Source organism: Globicephala melas, chromosome 4 (genome assembly GCF_963455315.2).
Source record: "Globicephala melas chromosome 4, mGloMel1.2, whole genome shotgun sequence".
In the NCBI taxonomy this organism is placed as follows: Eukaryota; Metazoa; Chordata; class Mammalia; order Artiodactyla; family Delphinidae; genus Globicephala; species Globicephala melas.
Genome location: NC_083317.1, coordinates 111,000,451 through 111,013,856, shown reverse-complemented (window position 1 = coordinate 111,013,856; position 13,406 = coordinate 111,000,451).

Genomic DNA, 13,406 nt, shown 5'->3' with positions numbered 1-13,406 from the left:
AGGTGAGGTTACGACAACACTTTAGGGTGAGCGTACGTGTGAGGGCCCAGGTTACTGTTAGCGTACGGGTTAGGATTAGGGGAAGGGTGAGGTTAAGACATCGGGGAAGTGTTAGGGTTAGGGTTAGGTTTCGGGCTAGGGTTAGGGTTAGGGGACGAGGACGGTTTAGGGTCCAGGTGAGGGTACGACAACGCTTTAGGTTGAGCGTACGTGTGAGGGTGCGGGTTAGTGTTATCGTACGAGTTAGGAGTAGGGGACGGGTGAGGGTAAGGCTTCGGGGAAGGGTTAGGGTTAGGGTTCGGGCTAGGGTTAGGGTTAGTGGACGGGGACGGTTTAGGGTCCAGGTGAGGGTACGACAACGCTTTAGGGTGAGCGTACGTGTGAGGGCACGGGTTAGTGTTAGCGTACGGTTTAGGATTAGGGGACGGGTGAGGGTAAGGCTTCGGGGAAGGGTTAAGGTTAGGGTTCGGGCTAAGGTTAGGGTTAGGAGACGTGGGTGGTTTAGGGTCCAGGTGAGGGTACGACAACCCTTTAGGTTGAGCGTACATGTGAGGGCGCGGGTTAGTGTTAGCGTACGGGTTAGGAATAGGGGACGGGTGCGGGTAAGGCTTCGGGCAAGGGTTAGAGTTAGGGTTCGGGCTAGGCTTAGTGTTAGGGCACGGGGACGGTTTAGGGTCGAAGTGAGGGTATGACAACGCTTTAGGGTGAGCATACGTGTGAGGGCGCGGGTTAGTGTTAGCGTACGGGTTAGGATTATGGGACGGGTGAGGTTAAGGCATCGGGGAAGGGTTAGGGTTCGGGTTCAGGCTAGGGTTAGGGTTAGGGGACGGGGACGGTTTAGGGTCCAGGTGAGGGTACGACAACGCTTTAGGTTGAGCGTACGTGTGAGGGCGTGGGTTAGTGTTAGCGTACGGTTTAGGAGTAGGGGACGGGTGAGGGTAAGGCTTCGGCCAAGGGTTAGGGTTAGGGTTCGGGCTAGGGTTAGGGTTAGGGGACGGGCACTGTTTAGGGTCCAGGTGACGGTACGACAACGCTTTAGGGTGAGCGTATGTGTGAGGGCGCGAGTTAGTGTTAGCGTACGGGTTAGGATTAGGGGACAGGTGAGGGTAAGGCTTCGGGGAAGGGTTAAAGTTAGGGTTCGGGCTAGGGTTAGGGTTAGGGGACGGGGACGGTTTAGGGTCCAGGTGAGGGTACGACAACGTTTTAGGGTGAGCGTACGTGTGAGGGCACGGGTTAGTGTTAGCGTACGGGTTAGGATTAGGGGACGGGTGAGCGTAAGGCTTCAGGGAAAGGTTAGGGTTATGGGTCGGGTTAGGGTTAGGGTTAGGGGACGGGGTCGGTTTAGGGTCCAGGTGAGGGTACGAAAACGCTTTACGGTGAGCGTACGTGTGAGGGCGCGGGTTAGTGTTACTGTACGGGTTTGGATTAGGGGACGGGTGAGGGTAAGGCTTCGTGGAAGGGTTAGGGTTAGGGTTCGGGCTAGGGTTAGGGTTAGGGGAAGGGGACGGTTTAGGGTCCAGGTGACGGTACTACAGCGCTTTTGGGTGAGCGTACGTGTGAGGGCGCGGGTTAGTGTTAGCGTACGGGTTAGCATTATGGTACGGGTGAGGGGAAGATTTCAGGGAAGGGTTAGGTTTAGGATTCAGGCTAGTGTTAGGGTAAGGGGCCGGGGACGGTTTAGGGTCCAGGTTAGGGCACGAAAACGCTTTAGGGTGAGCGTACCTGTGAGGGCACGGGTTAGTGTTAGCGTACTGGTTAGGATTAGGGGACGGGTGAGGGTAAGGCTTCGGGGAAGGGTTAGGGTTAGGGTTCGGGCTAGGGTTAGGGTTAGGGGACGGGGACGGTTTAGGGTCAAGGTGCGGATATGACAACGCTTTAGGGTGAGTGTACGTGTGAGGGCGCGGGTTAGTGTTAGCGTACGGGTTAGGATTAGGGAACGGGTGAGTGTAAGGCTTCTGGGAAAGGTTAGCTTTAGGTTTCGGGCTAGGGTTAGGGTTAGGGGACGGGGACGGTTTAGGGTCCAGCTGAGGGTACGACAACGCTTTAGGGTGAGCGTACGTGTGAGGGCGCAGGTTAGTGTTAGCGTACGGGTTAGGATTAGGGGAAGGGTGAGGTTAAGACATCGGGGAAGGGTTAGGGTTAGGGTTCGGGCTAGGGTTAGGGTTAGGGGACGAGGACGGTTTAGGGTCCAGGTGAGGGTATGACAACGCTTTAGGTTGAGCGTACGTGTGAGGGCGCGGGTTAGTGTTAGCGTACGGGTTAGGAATAGGGGACGGGTGATGGTAAGGCTTCGGGCAAGGGTTAGAGTTTGGGTTCGGCTAGGGTTAGGGTTAAGGCACGGGGACGGTTTACGGTCCAGGTGAGGGTACGACAACGCTTTAGGGTGAGCGTACGTGTGAGGGCGCGGGTTAGTGTTAGCGTACGGGTTAGGATTAGGGGACTGGTGAGGTTAAGGCATCGGGGAAGTGTTAGGGTTCGGGTTCGGGCTAGGGTTAGGGTTAGGGGACGGGGACGGTTTAGGGTCCAGGTGAGGGTACGACAACGCTTTAGGTTGAGCGTACGTGTGAGGGCGCGGGTTAGTGTTAGTGTACGGGTTAGGAGTAGGGGACGGGTGAGCGTAAGGCTTCGGGCAAGGGTTAGTGTTAGGGTTCGGGCTAGGGTTAGGGTTAGGGGATGAGGACGGTTTAGGGTCCAGGTGAGGGTACGACAACGCTTTAGGTTGAGCGTACGTTTGAGGGCGCGGGTTAGTGTTAGCGTACGGGTTAAGAATAGGGGACGGGTGAGGGTAAGGCTTCGGGCAAGGGTTAGAGTTAGGGTTCGGGTTAGGGTTAGGGTTAGGGCACGGGGACGGTTTAGGGTCCAGGTGAGGGTACGACAACGCTTTAGGGTGAGCGTATGTGTGAGGGTGCGGGTTAGTGTTAGCGTACGGGTTAGGAGTAGGGGACGGGTGAGGGTAAGGCTTCGGGGAAGGGTTAGGATTAGGGTTCGGGCTAGGGTTAGGGTTAGGGGACGGGGACAGTTTAGGGTCCAGGTGAGGGTACGACAACGCTTTAGGGTGAGCGTACGTGTGAGGGCACGGGTTAGTGTTAGCGTACGCTTTAGGATTAGGGGACGGGTGAGGGTAAGGCTTCGGGGAAGTGTTAGGGTTAGGGTTCGGGCTAAGGTTAGGGTTACGGGACGTGGGTAGTTTAGGGTCCAGGTGAGGGTACGACAACGCTTTAGGTTGAGGGTACGTTTGAGGGCGTGGGTTAGTGTTAGCGTACGGGTTAGGATTAGGGGTCGGGTGAGGGTAAGGCTTCGGGGAAGGGTTAGGGTAAGGGTTCGCGCTAGGGTTACGGTTAGGTGACGGGGACGATTTAGGGTCCAGGTGAGGGTACGACAACGCTTTAGGGTGAGCATACGTGTGAGGGGGAGGGTTAGTGTTAGCGTACGGGTTAGGATTAGGGGATGGGTGAGGGTAATTCTTCGGGGAAGGGTTAAGGTTAGGGTTCCGGCTAGGGTTAGGGTTACGGGACGGGGACGGTTTAGGGTCCAGGTGAGGGTACGACAATGCTTTTGGATGAGCGTACGTGTGAGGGCGTGAGTTAGTGTTAGCGTACGGTTTAGGATTAGGGGCCGGGTGAGGGTAAGGCTTCGGGGAAAGATTAGGGTTATGGTTCGGGTTAGGGTTAGGGTTAGGGGACGGGGTCGGTTTAGGGTCCAGGTGAGGGTACGACAACGCTTTACGGTGAGCGTACGTGTGAGGGCGCGGGTTAGTGTTAGTGTACGGGTTAGGATTAGGGGACGGGTGAGTGTAAGGCTTCGTGGAAGTGTTAGGGTTAGGGTTCGGGCTAGGATTAGGGTTAGGGGAAGGGGACAGTTTAGGGTCCAGGTGAGGGTACGACAGTGCTTTTGGGTGAGCGTACGTGTGAGGGCGCGAGTTAGTGTTAGCGTACGGGTTAGCATTAGGGTACGGGTGAGGGTAAGGCTTCAGGGAAGGGTTATGTTTAGGGTTCAGGCTAGTGTTAGGGTAAGGGGACGGGGACGGTTTAGGGTCCAGGTGAGGGTACGACAACGCTTTAGGGTGAGCGTACCTGTGAGGGCACGGGTTAGTGTTAGTGTACGGGTTAGGATTAGGGGACGGGTGAGGGTAAGGCTTCGGGGAAGGGTTAGGGTTAAAGTTCGGGCTAGGGTTAGGGTTCGAGGACGGGGACGTTTTAGGATCCAGGTGAGGGTACGACAACGCTTTAGGGTGAGCGTACGTGTGCGGACGCGGGTTAGTGTTAGCGTACAGTTTAGGATTAGGGGACGGGTGAGGGTAAGGCTTCGGGGAAGGGTTAGGGTTAGGGTTCGGGCTAGGGTTAGGGTTAGGGGACGGGGACGGTTTAGGGTCAAGGTGCGGATATGACAACGCTTTAGGGTGAGTGTACGTGTGAGGGCGCGGGTTAGTGTTAGCGTACGGGTTAGGATTAGGAGACGGGTGAGTGTAAGGCTTCTGGGAAAGGTTAGCTTTAGGGTTCGGGCTAGGGTTAGGGTTAGGGGACGGGGACGGTTTAGGGTCCAGGTGAGGGTACGACAACGCTTTAGGGTGAGCGTACGTGTGAGGGCCCAGGTTACTGTTAGCGTACGGGTTAGGATTAGGGGACGGGTGAGGGTAAGGCTTCGGGGAAGGGTTAGGGTTAGGGTTCGGGCTAGGTTTAGGGTTAGGGGACGAAGACGGTTTAGGGTCCAGGTGAGGGTACAACAACGCTTTAGGTTGAGCGTACGTGTGAGGGCGCGGGTTAGTTTTAGCGTACGGGTTAGGATTAGTGGACGGGTGAGGGTAAGGCTTCGGGCAAGGGTTAGGGTTAGGGTTCGGGCTAGGTTTAGGTTTAGGGGACGGGGACGGTTTAGGGTCCAGCTGAGGGTACGACAACGCTTTAGGGTGAGCGTACGTGTGAGGGCGCAGGTTAGTGTTAGCGTACGGGTTAGGATTAGGGGAAGGGTGAGGTTAAGACATCGGGGAAGGGTCAGGGTTAGGGTTAGGTTTCGGGCTAGGGTTAGGGTTAGGTGACGAGGACGGTTTAGGGTCCAGGTGAGGGTACGACAACGCTTTAGGTTGAGCGTACGTGTGAGGGTGCGGGTTAGTGTTAGCGTACGAGTTAGGAGTAGGGGACGGGTGAGGGTAAGGCTTCGGGGAAGGGTTAGGGTTAGGGTTCGGGCTAGGGTTAGAGTTAGGGGACGGGGACGGTTTAGGGTCCAGGTGAGGGTACGACAACGCTTTAGGGTGAGCGTACGTGTGAGGGCACGGGTTAGTGTTAGCGTACGGTTTAGGATTAGGGGACGGGTGAGGGTACGGCTTCGGGGAAGGGTTAAGGTTAGGGTTCGGGCTAAGGTTAGGGTTAGGGGACGTGGGTGGTTTAGGGTCCAGGTGAGGGTACGACAACGCTTTAGGTTGAGCGTACGTGTGAGGGCGCGGGTTAGTGTTAGCGTACGGGTTAGGATTAGGGGACGGGTGAGGGTAAGGCTTCGGGGAAGGTTTAGGGTTAGGGTTCGGGCTAGGGTTAGGGTTAGGGTACGGGGACGGTTTAGGGTGCAAGTGAGGGTACGACAACGCTTTAGGGTGAGCGTACGTGTGAGGGCGCGGGTTAGTGTTAGCGTACGGGTTAGGATTAGGGGACGGGTGAGGGTAAGGGTTCGGAGAAGGGTTAGGGTTAGGGTTCGGGCTAGGGTTAGGGTTAGGGGACGGGGACGGTTTAGGGTCCATGTGAGGGTACGACAACACTTTAGGGTGAGCGTACGTGTGAGGGCGCGGGTTAGTGTTAGCGTACGTGTTAGGATTAGGGGACTGGTGAGGGTAAGGCTTCCGTGAAGGGTTAGGGTTAGGGTTCGGGCTAGGGTTAGGGTTAGCGGACGGGGACGGTTTAGGGTCCAGGTGAGGGTACGACAACGCTTTAGGGTGAGCGTACGTGTGAGGGCGCGGGTTAGTGTTAGCGTACGGTTTAGGTTTAGGGGACGGGTGAGTGTAAGGCTTCGGGGAAGGGTTAGGGTTAGGGTTCGGGCTAAGGTTAGGGTTAGGTGACGGGGACGGTTTAGGGTCCAGGTGAGGGTACGACAAGTCTTTAGGTTGAGCGTACGTTTGAGGGCGCGGGTTAGTGTTAGCGTACGGGTTAGGATTAGGGGACGGGTGAGGGTAAGGCTTAGGGGAAGGGTTAGGTGTAAGGTTCGGGCTAGTGTTAGGGTTAGGGGAGGGGGACGTTTTAGGGTCCAGGTGAGGTTACGAAAACGCTTTAGGGTGAGCGTACTTGTGAGGGCTCTGGTTAGTGTTAGCGTACGGGTTAGGATTAGGGGACGGGTGAGGGTAACGCTTCTGGGAAGGGTTAGGGTTAGGGTTCGGGCTAGGGTTAGGGTTAGGGGACGGGGACGGTTTAGGGTCCAGGTGAGGGTACGACAACGCTTTAGGGTGAGCGTACGTGTGAGGGCGTGGGTTACTGTTAGCGTACGGGTTAGGATTAGGGGACGGGTGAGGGTAAGGCTTCGGGGAAGGTTTAGGGTTAGGGTTCGGGCTAGCGTTAGGGTTAGGGGACGAGGACGGTTTAGGGTCCAGGTGAGGGTACGACAACGCTTTAGGGTGAGCGTACGTGTGGGGGCGCGGGTTAGTGTTAGCGTACGGGTTAGGATTATTGGACGGGTGAGGGTAAGGCTTCGGGCAAGGGTTAGTGTTAGGGTTCGGGCTAGGGTTAGTTTTATGTGACGGGGACGGTTTAGGGTCCAGCTGAGGGTACGACAACGCTTTAGGGTGAGCGTACGTGTGAGGGCGCAGGTTAGTGTTAGCGTACGGGTTAGGATTAGGGGTCGGGTGAGGTTAAGACATCGGGGAAGGGTTAGGATTAGGGTTCGGGCTAGGGTTAGGGTTAGGGGACGAGGACGGTTTAGGGTCCAGGTGAGGGTACGACAACGCTTTAGGTTGAGCGTACGTGTGAGGGTGCGGGTTAGTGTTAGCATACGGGTTAGGAATAGGGGACGGGTGAGGGTAAGGCTTCGGGCAAGGGTTAGAGTTTGGGTTCGGGCTAGGGTTAGTGTTAGGGCACGGGGATGGTTTAGGGTCCAGGTGAGGGTCCGACAACGCTTTAGGGTGAGAGTACGTGTGAGGGCGCGGGTTAGTGTTAGCGTACGGGTTAGGAGTAGGGGACGGGTTAGGGTAAGGCTTCGGGGAAGGGTTAGGGTTAGGGTTCGGGCTAGGGTTAGGGTTAGGGGACGAGGACGGTTTAGGGTCCAGGTGAGGGTACGACAACGCTTTAGGTTGAGCGTACGTGTGAGCGCGCGGGTTAGTTTTAGCGTACGGGTTAGGATTAGTGGACGGGTGAGTGTAAGGCTTCGGGCAAGTGTTAGGGTTAGGGTTCGGGCTAGGGTTAGGTTTAGGGGACGGGGACGGTTTAGGGTCCAGCTGAGGGTACGGCAACGCTTTAGGGTGAGCGTACGTGTGAGGGCCCAGGTTACTGTTAGCGTACGGGTTAGGATTAGGGGACGGGTGAGGGTAAGGCTTCGGGGAAGGGTTAGGGTTAGGGTTCGGACTAGGGTTAGGGTTAGGGGACGGCGACGGTTTAGGGTCCAGGTGAGGGTACGACAACGCTTTAGTGTGAGCGTACGTGTTAGGGCGCGGGTTAGTGTTAGCGTACGGGTTAGGATTAGGGGACGGGTGAGCGTAAGGCTTCAGGGAAAGGTTAGGTTTATGGTTCGGGTTAGGGTTAGGGTTAGGGGACGGGGTCGGTTTAGGGTCCAGGTGAGGGTACGACAGCGCTTTACGGTGAGCGTACGTGTGAGGGCGCGGGTTAGTGTTAGTGTACGGGTTTGGATTATGGGACGGGTGAGGGTAAGGCTTCGTGGAAGGGTTAGGGTTAGGGTTCGGGCTAGGGTTAGGGTTAGGGGAAGGGGACGGTTTAGGGTCCAGGTGACGGTACGACAGCGCTTTTGGGTGAGCGTACGTGTGAGGGCGCGGGTTAGTGTTAGCGTACGCGTTAGGATTAGGGGCCGGGTGAGGGTAAGGCTTCGGGGAAAGATTAGGGTTATGGTTCGGGTTAGGGTTAGGGTTAGGGGACGGGGTCGGTTTAGGGTCCAGGTGAGGGTACGACAACGCTTTACGGCGAGCGTACGTGTGAGGGCGCGGGTTAGTGTTAGCGTACGGGTTAGGATTAGGGGACGGGTGAGTGTAAGGCTTCGTGGAAGGGTTAGAGTTAGGGTTCGGGCTAGGGTTAGGGTTAGGGGAAGGGGACGGTTTAGGGTCCAGGTGAAGGTACGACAGCGCTTTTGGGTGAGCGTACGTGTGAGGGCGCGAGTTAGTGTTAGCGTACGGGTTAGCATTAGGGTACGGGTGAGGGTAAGGCTTCAGGGAAGGGTTAGGTTTAGGGTTCAGGCTAGTGTTAGGGTAAGGGGACGGGGACGGTTTAGGGTCCAGGTGAGGGTACGACAACGCTTTAGGTTGAGCGTACATGTGAGGGCGCGGGTTAGTTTTAGCGTACGGGTTAGGATTAGTGGACGGGTGAGGGTAAGGCTTCGGGCAAGGGTTAGGGTTAGGGTTCGGGCTAGGGTTAGGTTTAGGGGACGGGGACGGTTTAGGGTCCAGCTGAGGGTACGGCAACGCTTTGGGGTGAGCGTACGTGTGAGGGCCCAGGTTACTGTTAGCGTACGGGTTAGGATTAGGGGACGGGTGAGGGTAAGGCTTCGGGGAAGGGTTAGGGTTAGGGTTCGGGCTAGGTTTAGGGTTAGGGGACGAAGACGGTTTAGGGTCCAGGTGAGGGTACAACAACGCTTTAGGTTGAGCGTACATGTGAGGGCGCGGGTTAGTTTTAGCGTACGGGTTAGGATTAGTGGACGGGTGAGGGTAAGGCTTCGGGCAAGGGTTAGGGTTAGGGTTCGGGCTAGGGTTAGGTTTAGGGGACGGGGACGGTTTAGGGTCCAGCTGAGGGTACGACAACGCTTTAGGGTGAGCGTACGTGTGAGGGCGCATGTTAGTGTTAGCGTACGGGTTAGGATTAGGGGAAGGGTGAGGTTAAGACATCGGGGAAGGGTTAGGGTTAGGGTTCGGACTAGGGTTAGGGTTAGGGGACGGCGACGGTTTAGGGTCCAGGTGAGGGTACGACAACGCTTTAGTGTGAGCGTACGTGTGAGGGCGCGGGTTAGTGTTAGCGTACGGGTTAGGATTAGGGGACGGGTGAGCGTAAGGCTTCAGGGAAAGGTTAGGTTTATGGTTCGGGTTAGGGTTAGGGTTAGGGGACGGGGTCGGTTTAGGGTCCAGGTGAGGGTACGACAGCGCTTTACGGTGAGCGTACGTGTGAGGGCGCGGGTTAGTGTTAGTGTACGGGTTTGGATTATGGGACGGGTGAGGGTAAGGCTTCGTGGAAGGGTTAGGGTTAGGGTTCGGGCTAGGGTTAGGGTTAGGGGAAGGGGACGGTTTAGGGTCCAGGTGACGGTACGACAGCGCTTTTGGGTGAGCGTACGTGTGAGGGCGCGGGTTAGTGTTAGCGTACGCGTTAGGATTAGGGGCCGGGTGAGGGTAAGGCTTCGGGGAAAGATTAGGGTTATGGTTCGGGTTAGGGTTAGGGTTAGGGGACGGGGTCGGTTTAGGGTCCAGGTGAGGGTACGACAACGCTTTACGGCGAGCGTACGTGTGAGGGCGCGGGTTAGTGTTAGCGTACGGGTTAGGATTAGGGGACGGGTGAGTGTAAGGCTTCGTGGAAGGGTTAGAGTTAGGGTTCGGGCTAGGGTTAGGGTTAGGGGAAGGGGACGGTTTAGGGTCCAGGTGAAGGTACGACAGCGCTTTTGGGTGAGCGTACGTGTGAGGGCGCGAGTTAGTGTTAGCGTACGGGTTAGCATTAGGGTACGGGTGAGGGTAAGGCTTCAGGGAAGGGTTAGGTTTAGGGTTCAGGCTAGTGTTAGGGTAAGGGGACGGGGACGGTTTAGGGTCCAGGTGAGGGTACGACAACGCTTTAGGTTGAGCGTACATGTGAGGGCGCGGGTTAGTTTTAGCGTACGGGTTAGGATTAGTGGACGGGTGAGGGTAAGGCTTCGGGCAAGGGTTAGGGTTAGGGTTCGGGCTAGGGTTAGGTTTAGGGGACGGGGACGGTTTAGGGTCCAGCTGAGGGTACGGCAACGCTTTAGGGTGAGCGTACGTGTGAGGGCCCAGGTTACTGTTAGCGTACGGGTTAGGATTAGGGGACGGGTGAGGGTAAGGCTTCGGGGAAGGGTTAGGGTTAGGGTTCGGGCTAGGTTTAGGGTTAGGGGACGAAGACGGTTTAGGGTCCAGGTGAGGGTACAACAACGCTTTAGGTTGAGCGTACATGTGAGGGCGCGGGTTAGTTTTAGCGTACGGGTTAGGATTAGTGGACGGGTGAGGGTAAGGCTTCGGGCAAGGGTTAGGGTTAGGGTTCGGGCTAGGGTTAGGTTTAGGGGACGGGGACGGTTTAGGGTCCAGCTGAGGGTACGACAACGCTTTAGGGTGAGCGTACGTGTGAGGGCGCATGTTAGTGTTAGCGTACGGGTTAGGATTAGGGGAAGGGTGAGGTTAAGACATCGGGGAAGGGTTAGGGTTAGGGTTCGGACTAGGGTTAGGGTTAGGGGACGGCGACGGTTTAGGGTCCAGGTGAGGGTACGACAACGCTTTAGTGTGAGCGTACGTGTTAGGGCGCGGGTTAGTGTTAGCGTACGGGTTAGGATTAGGGGACGGGTGAGCGTAAGGCTTCAGGGAAAGGTTAGGTTTATGGTTCGGGTTAGGGTTAGGGTTAGGGGACGGGGTCGGTTTAGGGTCCAGGTGAGGGTACGACAGCGCTTTACGGTGAGCGTACGTGTGAGGGCGCGGGTTAGTGTTAGTGTACGGGTTTGGATTATGGGACGGGTGAGGGTAAGGCTTCGTGGAAGGGTTAGGGTTAGGGTTCGGGCTAGGGTTAGGGTTAGGGGAAGGGGACGGTTTAGGGTCCAGGTGACGGTACGACAGCGCTTTTGGGTGAGCGTACGTGTGAGGGCGCGGGTTAGTGTTAGCGTACGCGTTAGGATTAGGGGCCGGGTGAGGGTAAGGCTTCGGGGAAAGATTAGGGTTATGGTTCGGGTTAGGGTTAGGGTTAGGGGACGGGGTCGGTTTAGGGTCCAGGTGAGGGTACGACAACGCTTTACGGCGAGCGTACGTGTGAGGGCGCGGGTAAGTGTTAGTGTACGGGTTAGGATTAGGGGACGGGTGAGTGTAAGGCTTCGTGGAAGGGTTAGAGTTAGGGTTCGGGCTAGGGTTAGGGTTAGGGGAAGGGGACGGTTTAGGGTCCAGGTGAAGGTACGACAGCGCTTTTGGGTGAGCGTACGTGTGAGGGCGCGAGTTAGTGTTAGCGTACGGGTTAGCATTAGGGTACGGGTGAGGGTAAGGCTTCAGGGAAGGGTTAGGTTTAGGGTTCAGGCTAGTGTTAGGGTAAGGGGACGGGGACGGTTTAGGGTCCAGGTGAGGGTACGACAACGTTTTAGGGTGAGTGTACCTGTAAGGGCACGGGTTAGTGTTAGCGTACGGGTTAGGATTAGGGGACGGGTGAGGGTAAGGCTTTGGGGAAGGTTTAGGGTTAAAGTTCGGGCTAGGGTTAGGGTTCGAGGACGGGGACGGTTTAGGGTCCAGGTGAGGGTACGACAATGCTTTAGGGTGAGCGTACGTGTTCGGGCGCGGGTTAGTGTTAGCGTACAGTTGAGGATTAGGGGACGGGTGAGGGTAAGGCTTCGTGGAAGGGTTAGGGTTAGGGTTCGGGCTAGGGTTAGGGTTAGGGGAAGGGGACGGTTTAGGGTCCAGGTGACGGTACGACAGCGCTTTTGGGTGAGCGTACGTGTGAGGGCGCGGGTTAGTGTTAGCGTACGGGTTAGCATTATGGTACGGGTGAGGGGAAGACTTCAGGGAAGGGTTAGGTTTAGGATTCAGGCTAGTGTTAGGGTAAGGGGACGGGGACGGTTTAGGGTCCAGGTTAGGGCACGAAAACGCTTTAGGGTGAGCGTACCTGTGAGGGCAAGGGTTAGTGTTAGCGTACGGGTTAGGATTAGGGGACGGGTGAGGGTAAGGCTTCGGGGAAGGGTTAGGGTTAGGGTTCGGGCTAGGGTTACGGTTAGGGGACGGGGACGGTTTAGGGTCAAGGTGCGGATATGACAACGCTTTAGGGTGAGTGTACGTGTGAGGGCGCGGGTTAGTGTTAGCGTACGGGTTAGGATTAGGGAACGGGTGAGTGTAAGGCTTCTGGGAAAGGTTAGCTTTAGGGTTCGGGCTAGGGTTAGGGTTAGGGGACGGGGACGGTTTAGGGTCCAGCTGAGGGTACGACAACGCTTTAGGGTGAGCGTACGTGTGAGGGCGCAGGTTAGTGTTAGCGTACGGGTTAGGATTAGGGGAAGGGTGAGGTTAAGACATCGGGGAAGGGTTAGGGTTAGGGTTCGGGCTAGGGTTATGGTTAGGGGACGAGGACGGTTTAGGGTCCAGGTGAGGGTATGACAACGCTTTAGGGTGAGCGTACGTGTGAGGGCGCGGGTTAGTGTTAGCGTACGGGTTAGGAATAGGGGACGGGTGATGGTAAGGCTTCGGGCAAGGGTTAGAGTTTGGGTTCGGCTAGGGTTAGGGTTAAGGCACGGGGACGGTTTACGGTCCAGGTGAGGGTACGACAACGCTTTAGGGTGAGCGTACGTGTGAGGGCGCGGGTTAGTGTTAGCGTACGGGTTAGGATTAGGGGACGGGTGAGGTTAAGGCATCGGGGAAGTGTTAGGGTTCGGGTTCGGGCTAGGGTTAGGGTTAGGGGACGGGGACGGTTTAGGGTCCAGGTGAGGGTACGACAACGCTTTAGGTTGAGCGTACGTGTGAGGGCGCGGGTTAGTGTTAGTGTACGGGTTAGGAGTAGGGGACGGGTGAGGGTAAGGCTTCGGGCAAGGGTTAGGGTTAGGGTTCGGGCTAGGGTTAGGGTTAGGGGATGAGGACGGTTTAGGGTCCAGGTGAGGGTACGACAACGCTTTAGGTTGAGCGTACGTTTGAGGGCGCGGGTTAGTGTTAGCGTACGGGTTAAGAATAGGGGACGGGTGAGGGTAAGGCTTCGGGCAAGGGTTAGAGTTAGGGTTCGGGTTAGGGTTAGGGTTAGGGCACGGGGACGGTTTAGGGTCCAGGTGAGGGTACGACAACGCTTTAGGGTGAGCGTATGTGTGAGGGTGCGGGTTAGTGTTAGCGTACGGGTTAGGAGTAGGGGACGGGTGAGGGTAAGGCTTCGGGGAAGGGTTAGGATTAGGGTTCGGGCTAGGGTTAGGGTTAGGGGACGGGGACAGTTTAGGGTCCAGGTGAGGGTACGACAACGCTTTAGGGTGAGCGTACGTGTGAGGGCACGGGTTAGTGTTAGCGTACGGTTTAGGATTAGGGGACGGGTGAAGGTAAGGCTTCGGGGAAGTGTTAGGGTTAGGGT